Source organism: Cetorhinus maximus, chromosome 4 (genome assembly GCF_964194155.1).
Source record: "Cetorhinus maximus chromosome 4, sCetMax3.hap1.1, whole genome shotgun sequence".
Lineage (NCBI taxonomy): Eukaryota > Metazoa > Chordata > Chondrichthyes > Lamniformes > Cetorhinidae > Cetorhinus > Cetorhinus maximus.
The window spans coordinates 80,945,704-80,957,053 of NC_135882.1; the positions used below are offsets into that span (position 1 = coordinate 80,945,704).

The 11,350-nt window shown below is 44.0% G+C and overlaps 1 protein-coding gene across 3 annotated transcripts in view; it reads right to left on the reverse strand.

Moving 5' to 3' along the window:
* sgk3 (serum/glucocorticoid regulated kinase family member 3) overlaps positions 1-9,880 on the reverse strand; it is a 149,657-nt gene extending 139,777 nt beyond the window's left edge. For 2 of the 3 annotated variants that reach the window (XM_078540393.1, XM_078540392.1), the window contains exon 1: positions 9,551-9,877. The gene's annotated coding sequence lies outside the window, so the exon portion shown is untranslated. Of the gene's footprint in view, positions 1-9,550 lie in introns of all 3 variants that reach the window. The other variant, XM_078540391.1, reaches the window with a different exon arrangement.
* Positions 9,881-11,350: the final 1,470 nt, after the last annotated feature.

Genomic DNA, 11,350 nt, shown 5'->3' on the forward strand with positions numbered 1-11,350 from the left:
GACGTTGACAGGGTATTTTCCCTCGCTGGGCAATCTAGAACATCATTTCAGAATAAGGGCTCGCCCATCTAAGATGAGAAGGAATTTCTTTTCTCTGAGGGTCATGAATCTTTGGAATTCTCTTCCCCAAAAAGTTATGGAAGTTGAGTCATTTAATCCATTCAAGACTCAGGCAGATTCATGAAATATAGGGGAATCAACAGTTATGGGGTCAGGCAGGAAAATGGAGCAGAGGCCAATATCAGATCAGCCATGATCTTATTAATGGTGAAGCAGGCTCATGGGGCCATATGACACACTCCTACTTCTATTTCTTATGTTCAATCTCAATCACAGAATCACGGAATTGTTAGAATGCAGAAGGAAGCCATTCGGCCAATCGAGTCTGCACTAGCTTGCTGAAAGAGCAATTTACCTAATCCCACTCCCCTGCCTTATCCCCATAGCCTTGCATATTCTCTCTTTTCAGGTAGCAGTCCAATTCCCTTTTGAATACCTTGATCAAACCTGCCTCCAATACCCTTTCAGGAAGTTCACTCCAGACTCTAAACACCCTCTGGGTGAAAGTTTTTCAACATATCACTTCCACTCCTTTTGCCCATTATTTTGAATCTGTGCCCCCTAATTCTTGATGTACTCTTGACAGGGAACAGTTTCCCACCATTTACCCTGTCCATACCCCTCAGGATCTTGAATATCTCTATTAAATTTCCCCTCAGTCTCCTTTTCTCCAAGGAAAACAGACCCAACCTCTCCAATCTATCCTCATTGCTACAGTTATTCATCCCTGGAATCTCCTCTGTACTTTCTCCAATGCCTTCACATCCTTCCTCAAGTATGGTGCCCAGAACTGGAAGCAGTACTCCAGATGAGGCCTAACTAATATCTTATCCAAGATTGACATGACCTCCTTACTCTTGTACTCAATGCCGCTATTAATAAAACCTAGGATACCATATGCTTTATTAACTGCTCTCTCAACATGCCCTGCCATCTTCAATGACAATCCTGTCCTTACCTGATGTCTTTTGTGTCTACCAACAAGTTTACATCAATGGGTTGCAATCAGGAATGGGAACACTGGATTATAACCCTCTCTCTGGCACCTTGAGTTAACATCAGCTCACAGCACAAATCAGCTATTAGATACCAGAATCAAGCCTGAGGCCTTAAAATCTGTATGGTGCATTTACATACTGTCCCAGTTGATAAAAACAGTCTCAGCACTTCTACTGCATGTGTTAAACAAGTTAACAACTCCAAAATCAAAGTTCTGTTTCATCAACTAAGTAATTACTGGAGTAAGGTAATCCAAGCTGCTATTATTTCGAATGTTGTTCATTTATTTCCTATGCACATGCCCACTGTCAGTCATTCCAGTTTTTATCACCACCACTTGATTCTTTCAACTTGTAGCAATATTAGATAATAGTCTCATTTTTAAATGAGAATCTAAAATTTAAAAGCAAGGAAAATCTAGTTGATCAGTATGCTGACCTTCACAAAAGGTTGCAGGTTAATGCTCCCCTCACACAAAAACATTAAAACAAAATATTTACTTTAGTGTCACATTTGATCCAGAGATGAGCTTCCAACCTCTTATTTGTGCTATGACCAAGACCACCTATTTCCACTTCCATAACATCACTGGACTTCACCCCAATCTCAGCTCATCTGCTACTGAAAGCCTCAACCATACCTTCATTAACTTGAGACTTGACTATTTCAATGCACTCCAGGCTGGCCTCCCACATTCTACCCTCCATAAACTTGAGATCATCCAAAACTCTCTTGCCCATTCCTCTATCAAACCTGTGTCCACAGACCTACATTGGCTACCGGTCAAGCAACATCTTGATTTTAAAATTCTCATCAATTTGTTTTCAAATCCCTCCATGGTCCTGCCCTTTCTCCATAATTTCCTCCAACCCCACATATCTGTGCTCCTCTAATTCTGGCTTCCTGTGCATTCCCAAACATAACAGTTCCACCATAAATGGGCATGCATTCAGCTGCTTTGCCCCCAAGCTCTGGAATTCCCTCCCTACGTCTTTCCAACTTGCTTTCCTCCTTTAAGACACTTCTTCATCCTCTTTGACCAAGCTTTTGGTCACTGACTTAGTATCTCCTATTGTGGCTGGATATCATACTTTGTTTTGTAATGCTCCTGTGAAGCAGCCTGTGCATACTAAAGGCACTACATAAATGTAAATGTTGTTGTAGTTTTTATATGGATACCTTTGGTCTCAAACAATATTGTACCATATTTCATTACTCTCTCAACATTTTCACTAAGGATTCAAGCGAGGAATGGCAGCTGCAGATTGATAACCAGACTCATTCATACTTTCTCATCCTGGCAATCAGGTCCTAATGAGGTGCATCTGCTGGGAGCGGTGACACAATAGGAACTAAACTCTTATTTTCCCCAGTGAAGACTACGCGGCAATGCTGTATTCTCCGATTCAGGTAGATCAAACATCGATAAAAGTAGATGTTTGAGCAGCAGGCGTTCAAGATCAGAACCATTTAAATAAAGCAAAGCTGTTGCAAACCAGTTAACAGATCAGCATTTACCTGGATAATAATGTGGCACTTTTAACATTTGATGGGTAAACAAAGACAAACCTGGCAAAATCTTTTGGAAACATAATGACGATTTAGTATAAAGAGCAATCAAGAAAATATTTAACTACTGTAGTCACCACTGATCTTATTGCCACACATTTTGCAACGTATGCAACTGTTTTGTTAAAAAATTACCATTTTCATTTCCCTACCTTACTTTAAAACAGTAAATAGATTACGACAATTGAACTTATGCATCTGCATTCATTTGACATTCAATTTGTAGATCGATTCGGAATACTCTCTGGAGAGTAGGAATTTCAGAAATGCTCTTAACTCACAAAAGTCTTTCATTCGTCCATGAACACCCTCCTCCCTTGACTCTTTTTTTATCGAATTTTTATTTATTTATTTTTTATATCGTTTTAGCCATCTGTCACTTGATTTCGTGTTTTCCTCTCAAGTGCTGACCCTTGTTAAGACATAAGACATAGGAGCAGAAGTTAGGCCATTTGGCCCATCGAGTCTGCTCCGCCATTCAATCATGGCTGATAGGTTTCTCAACCCCATTCTCCCGCCTTCTCCCTGTAACCTTTGATCCCCTTACCAATCAAGAACCTATCTATCTCCGTCTTAAATACACTCAATGACCTGGCCTCCACAGCCTTCTGTGGCAATGAATTCCATAGATTCACCACTCTCTGGCGAAAGAAGTTTCTCCTCATCTCTGTTCTAAAAGGTCTTCCCTTTACTCTGAGGCTGTGCCCTCGGGTCCTAGTCTCTCCTACTAATGGAAACATCTTCTCCACGTCCACTCTATCCAGGCCTTTCAGTATTCTGTAAGTTTCAATCAGATCCCCCCCTCATCCTTCTAAACTCCATCGAGTATAGACCCAAAGTCCTCAAACGTTCCTCATGTGTTAAGCCTTTCATTCCTGGGATCATTCTCGTGAACCTCCTCTGGACCCTCTCCAGGGCCAGCACATCCTCCCTGAGATACGGGGCCCAAAATTGCTCACAATATTCTAAATGTGGTCTGACCAGAGCCTTATAAAGCCTCAGCAGCACATCCCTGCTTTTATATTCTAGTCCTCTCGAAATAAATGCCAACATTGCATTTGCCTTCCTAACTACTGACTCAACCTGCAAGTTAACCTTAAGAGAATCCTGGACTAGGACTCCCAAGTCCCTTTGCACTCCAGATTTCTGAATTCTCGCCCCATTTAGAAAATAGTCCATGCCTCTATTCTTCCTACCAAAGTGCATGATCTCACACTTCCCCACGTTGTATTCCATCTGCCACTTCTTTGCCCATTCTCCTAACGTGTCCAAATCCTTCTGCAACCTCCCCACCTCCTCAATACTACCTGTCCCTCCACCTATCTTTATATCATCTGCAAACTTAGCCAGGATGCCCTCAGTTCCTTCATCTAGATCTTAATGTATAAAGTGAAAACTTGTGGTCCCAACACTGACCCTTGCGGAACTCCACTAGTCACCAGCCGCCATCCTGAGAAGGATCCCCTTATCCTCACTCTCTGCCTCCTGCCAGACAGCCAATCTTCTATCCATGCTAGTACCTTGCCTCTAACACCATGGGCTCTTAATTTACTGAGCAGCCTCCTGTGCGGCACCTTGTCAAAGGCCTTCTGGAAGTCCAAGTAGATAACATCCATTGGCTCTCCTTTGTCTAAACTACTCGTTACCTCCTCAAAGAATTCTAACAGATTTGTCAGGCATGACCTCCCCTTGATGAAACCATGCTGACTTTGTCCTATTTTACCATGCACTTCCAAGTATTCTGAAATCTCATCCTTAATAATGGACACTAAAATCTTACCAACGACCAAGGTCAGGCTAAGCGGCCTGTAATTTCCCGTCTTTTGCCTAACTCCCTTCTTAAACAGGAGGGTTACATTAGCAATTTTCCAGTTCTCTGGGATCCTCCCTGACGCAGTGATTCCTGAAAGATCACCACTAACGCCTCCACTATCTCTTCAGCTATCTCCTTCAGAACTCTGGGGTGTAATCCATCTGGCCCAGGTGATTTATCCACCTTCAGACCTTTCAGTTTTCCTAGCACTTTCTCCTTGGTAATGGCCACCATACTCACCTCTGTCCCCGACTCTCTTGAACTTTGGGGATGTTACTCGTGTCTTCCACCGTGAAGACTGACACAAAGTACCTATTCAATTCCTCCGCCATTTCTTTGTTCCCCACTACTACTTCTCCAGCATAATTTTCCAGCGGCCCAATGTCCACTTTTGCCTCTCTCTTACCCTTTATATATCTAAAAAAACTCTTGCAATCTTCTTTTATATTACTGGCTAGTTTACCCTCATATTTAATCTTCTCCCTCCTTATTTCTTTTTTAGTTGTCCTCTGTTGGTCTTTGTAGGCTTCCCAATCCCCTGGTTTCCCACTGCTCTTCGCCGCATTGTATGCTTTCTCTTTAGCTTTTATGCTGTCCCTGACTTCCCTTGTCAGGCATGGTTGCCTCGTCCTCCCTTTAGTATGCTTCTTCTTCCTAGGGATGAATTTTTGCTGTGTCTCCCAAATTACTCCCAGAAACTCCTGCCATTGCTGTTCCACTGTCTTTCCTGTTAGGCTCATCTCCCAGTCAATTCTGGCCAGCTTCTCCCTCATGGCTCTATAGTTGCCTTTATTCAACTGTAATACCGTTACATCTGATTTCAGCTTTTTCCTCTCAAGTTGCAAGGTAAATTCTATCATATTATGGTCACTTCCTCCTAAGGGTTCCTTCATCTTAAGCTCCCTTACCAAATCTGCCTCATTACACATTACTAAATCTAGAATTGCCTGTACCCTACTGGGCTCCACCACAAGCTGCTCCAAAAAGCCATCTCGTAGACAGTCCACAAATTCCTTTTCTTGGGATCCACTACCAACCTGATTTTCCCAGTCTACCTGCATATTGAAACACCCCATGAACACTGTAACCTTGCCTTTCTTACATGCCTTTTCTATCTCCTGGTGTATCTTGTGCCCCACATCCTGACTACTGTTCGGAGGCCTGTACATAACTCCCATTTTGGTTTTTTTACCTTTGCGGTTCCTCAACTCTACCCACACAGATTCTACATCATCTGACCCTACGTCATTTCTTGCTATCGATTTAATTTCATTTCTTACTAACAAAGCAACCCAACCCCCTCTGCCAACCTGCCTATCTTTTCGATAGGATGTATATCCTTGGATATTTAGCTCCCAGTCCTTGCAGCCATGTCTCCATGATGCCCACCACATCATACCTGCCAATTTCAATCTGTGCCACAAGCTTATTTACCTTATTTCGTATACTGCGTGCATTCAGATACAACACCTTCAGTCCTGTATTTCCCATCCCCTTTCTCATTGTCGTCCCTTTATCTGATGTGCTTGAAGTTAGATTCCTAGCCCTTTCCAAACACTCTGTCCTATTTTGTGTTCTGGGGACTTTAATAGCCTCTCATGGGCTCTCCTTTCTTTTCAGTTTTTTCATAATTTTCCGTGAAGTTGAATCCACCTCCCACCACCCCCACCCGCTAACCTACTGCTTTGTTTCCCATTAGAACCATAGAACACTAAAGCACAGGAAACAGGCCATTCGGCCCTTCTAGTCTGTGCCGAAATATTATTCCGCTAGTCCCATTGACCTGCACCTAGTCCATAACCCTCCAGACCTCTCCCATCCATGTAGCTATCTAATTTATTCTTAAAACTTAAGAGTGAGCCCGCATTTACCACGTCAGATGTTAGCTCGTTCCACACTCTCACCACTCTCTGAGTGAAGAAGTTCCCCCTAAACCTTTTCCCTTTCACCCTAAAGCCATGTCCTCTCGTGTTTATTTCTCCTAATCTAAGTGGAAAGAGCCTACTCGCATTTACTCTGTCTATACCCCTCACAATTTTGTATACTTCTATCAAATCTCCCCTCCTTCTTCTACGCTGCAAGGAATAAAGTCCTAACCTGTTTAATCTTTCCCTGTAACTCAACTCCTTAAGACCTGGCAACATCCTAGTAAATCTTCTCTGCACTCTCTCAATCTTACTGATATCCTTCCTGTAGTTAGGCGACCAGAACTGCACACAATACTCCAAAGTTGGCCTCACCAATGTCTTATACAACCTCACCATAACATCCCAACTCCTATACTCAATACTTTGATTTATGAAGGCCAGTATGCCAAAAGCTTTCTTTACAAACTTGTCTACCTGTGATGCCACTTTCAGGGAATTATGTGTGTGAACTCCCAGATCCCTTTGTTCCTCCGCACTCCTCAGTGCCCTACCATTTACTGTGTATGTCCTACCTTGGTTTGACCTTCCAAAATGTAACACCTCTCACTTTTCCGCATTAAATTCCATCTGCCATTTTCTGGCCCATTTTTCCAGTTGGTCCAGATCTCTCTGCAAGCTTTGAAAGCCTTCCTCGCTGTCCACAACGCCTCCAATCTTAGTGTCATTAGCAAACTTGCTGATCCAATTCACCACATTATCATCCAAATCATTGATATAGACAACAAACAACAATGGTCCCAGTACAGATCCCTGAGGCACACCGCTAGTCACAGACCTCCAGTCTGAGAAGCAATCATCCACTACCACTCTCTGTCTTCACCCACAAAGCCAATTTCGAATCCAGTTTACAACCTCTCCATGGATACCAAGTGTCTGAACCTTCTGAACTAACCTCCTATGTGGGACCTTGTCACAGGCCTTACTAAAGTCCATGTAGACAACATCCACAGCCTTTCCTTCATCTACTTTCTTGGTAACCTCCTCGAAAAACTCTACAAGGTTCGTTAAACACGACCTACCACGCACAAAGCCATGCTGACTATCCTTAATCAGCCCTTGGCTGTCCAAATAATTATATATCCGATCTCTCAGAACACCTTCCAATAATTTACCTACTACTGATGTCAGGCTCACTGGCCTGTAATTACCTGGTTTACTTTTGGAGCCTTTTTTAAACAACGGAACAACATGAGCTACCCTCCAATCCTCCGGCACCTCACCCGTGGCTAAGGACATTTTAAACATTTCTGCCAGGGCCCCTGCAATTTCTACACTAGTCTCCCTCAAGGTCCGAGGGAATATCATGTCAGGCCCGGGGGATTTATCTACCTTTATTCGCTGTAAGGAGGCAGCAAGCACCTCCTCCTCTTTAATCTCTATATGTTCCATGAAACTATTGCTTGTTTCCCTTCCTTCCTTATACACTATGCCAGTTTCCTGAGTAAATACTGATGCAAAAAAAACTGTTTAAGATCTCCCCCATCTCGTGAGGCTCCGCACATAGACGACCACTCTGATTTTCAAGGGGACCAATTGTGCCCCTTACTATCCTTTTACTCTTAATATACTTGTAGAAACCTTTCGGGTTTACCTTCACATTATCTGCCAAAGCAACCTCATGTCTTCTTTTTGCCTTCCTGATTTCCTTTTTTTTAGCATTTTCTTACATTTTCTATACTCTATAAGTACCTCATTTGCTTCTTGTTGCCTATACCTGCTATACACCTCTCTTCTTCTTAACCAGATTGCCAATATCCCTTGAAAACCAAGGTTCCCTTAGTCATACTTCTTGGAGTTTTACCCTTCCCTCCTGTTCTGCTATTAACACCTGCTGTCTTACCTTTATGCCATTCTCAGCACCTTTTTTACTCTTAACCACTACTATTAACATTCCCTTTGTCTTGTGTCCATTACATCTTTGTCAATCTCTCCTTAACCGTCACTGATCCCTGATCTTCTAGCTTGTTCCACCTGCTCCGCCACCACATAAACAGTATAAAATCCATCATATTTCTACTTCTCTTTAGCTCTGAAGAAGTCATACAGGTTCAAAATGTTAACTCTGTTTCTCTCTCCACAGATGCGGCCAGACCTGCTGAGATTGTCCAGCATTTTCTGTTTTTATTTCATTCGTCATTGCTGTGTGGACTACACTTTCTGGTAAATGAAGGGAGCATCGAATTGAGATCACATGTTACATATAATTCAGAGTCTTGATCAGGACATTATTTATCGGCCTCAGCTGTCAATTTTACAACATTTGGCCTGTTTTGCACTTTCAAAGTCCTCTGTTCGGTTGCTCACCATCTGCGCGCGTTCCCACTCTGACCTCGAGCCCAGTGCCCGGATTTAAAATTCCCCGTGACTACGCGCTCCCGGTCTGCGCGGCCCCTCACCCACTCCTCCAACTGCACGCGCCCCCACCCACTCCTCCGTCTGTGCGCGCCATCCCCCCACCTATCCTCCAGCCGCGTACACTCCCCACCCCCCACCTATCCTCCAGCCGCGTACGCACCCCGCCCCTCCCCAGTTCCTCTGGCTGTGCGCGCCATCCCCCACACCCCGATCTGGACACGCGCAACATCCCCCACCTCATCCTCCGACCGCGTGCACACCCCACATGATCCTCCAGCCACATGCGCGCGCCCCCCAACCGGTTCCTCCGCCCACGCGCCCCGCCCCCCCCGAACCGCCTCCTCGCGGACGTGTCCCCCCCCCACTCCTTCGAGCGCGCGCGCACCCCACACAATCCTCCGGCCACGCACATGCGCGCCCCCACCCGTGTCTCAGGCCACACGCACGCGCCCCCCGTTCCACCAGCCGCGCGCCCCCATCCTCCTACCCTCCTCCGGCTGCGCGCGCGACCCCCGCGCGCTCCCGCCCCTCTCCTGATTACTGTTGGTGTTCCTGCGCTTTTATTAACTAAATATCTGAGTCAAGGTTTCCGGCATTGCCTACGGAAGCTCTGTTATAAACCGACAGTGTCACCTGCATTGCAGTCAAAGAACGAACTTTTCGGACGGTTTCTTACAAACGTCTCAAGCTCAACGTGCCAATGTTATTATAAATTAATTACTGCTGCCAGAGTGGAGAACTTGCGCTCCAGTGACACCGGTGAGGCCTCTGCAAACAACCCAAACTAGTTCACAAACTTCTCGTTTCGCACAAACTTTAAACTTACATTTTGCAGTTTTCCGACAAGTCGCCCCGATTCAGGGTAAGGCTTGTGTAACGAAATGATCTTTATGACCTTTGGTATGATCCGAGAGTCCAGTAGCCCCCAACTTCTCTGAGAATTTTTGCTTCTTTCTCTTTTCCTGGACTTCTAACTGAAGTCTCTGACGTGTCAGAACTCTTGGCTCCTTTCCGTTGACTGTCAATAAAGGATTATCAGCACAAACCAGCCAACACAACCCAGTTGTGAAAAAGTAATTTCTATTTTAGCGAGCAGGACGCAGCCTTTGCTGCTAAGTTAGGCTCCACCACTTTATGCTGGCGTTTCATCTTTTGAGTGGCTTATTTAGCAGCGTTTCATTGGGTGCACCATCTGATTTGCGGCCCCTACTGGTAGCTTCGGTTCATTGTAAGATAACTTGAAATTTACAGAAGCAAAATACTGCAGAAGCTGGAAATATGAAATGAAAACAACAAATGTTGAAAATACTCAGCAGGTCATGCAACCATCTGTGGGAAGAAACAGAGTTAACTTATCAAGTTGATGACTTTCATCACAGCTGTTGTTTATTTTCAAATCTGTACTCATTTTCCTTTGTGAATCTCTCCAGTAATTTCTACCCGATCCCAGTACTCAGACAGCTCTATTCAAAGTCACAAACGGCATGAATAAAAACACCAACCCAATTAAAACCAGGTCATCTGACATCTATTTTATTGTTTGTAGGATCTTGTTGTCCACAGTAGCCAAATTTGTGTACCTTACAAGTGATTGTACTTCAAAAACAATGTAAACTACGTGTAAAGTTCTGTTGAAGAGTCATACGGACTCGAAACGTTAATTGTGTTCCTCTCCGCAGATGCTGCCAGACCTGCTGAGTTTTTCCAGGTATTTTTATTTTTACTTTTGTTTTGGATTTCCAGCATCCGCAGTTTTTTGCTTTTATTAAAGTACATTGGGATGGCCAAATACAATTCATTTGACATTTTCTGTGACTGAGCATAGTGCATCAGTAGTTGATATTTGACCACGCCATTCTCCTGCAATGCATCTCCTCTGTTTTCCAAATAAATGGAATTGTCCTCACTTGGTTCTACTCTTACTTGTCTAATCTTAGCCACAGGCACAAAATGGCTTCTATTCCCAACTCTGCAGCATTAGAATTCTTTGCTCCCTCCTCTTGTTATCTACATGCCATCTCTTGATGATATCATCAACTTACATTAGGGCACAGGCACAATGGGCCAAATGTTCTCCTCCTGTGCTGCATCATTCTATGTTTCCATTCCCCTCCCCAGCCATTGTCTCAGGCTGAACCAAACTTTCCACAACTTTGATGACCTTTTCAATTCTGAGTTGGACTTCCAATCCCCATCCTCTCCATTACAAATCTACTGCTTCTACCCCTATAACAGTGCCTGACCGTCCCTTACCTCCACCTATCTTCTACTGAAACTTTCATTCATGCCTTTACGAACATATGGATTAGGAGTAGTAGGCCACTTGGCCCCTCGAGCCTGCTCTGTCATTCAATAAGATCATGGCTGATCTGATTGTAACCTCCTGCCTACCCCCAATAACCTTTCACCCCCTTATATATCAAGAATCTATCTACCTCTGCCTTAAAAATATTCAAAGACTCTGCTTCCACTTCCTTTTGAGGGAATTCCAAAGACTCACTACCCTCTGAGAGAAAAATGTTCTGCTCATCTCTGCCTCGAATGAGTGACCCCTTATTTTTAAACAGTGACCCCTAGTTCTAGATTCTCCCACAAGAGGAAACATCCTCAGCACATCCACCCAGTC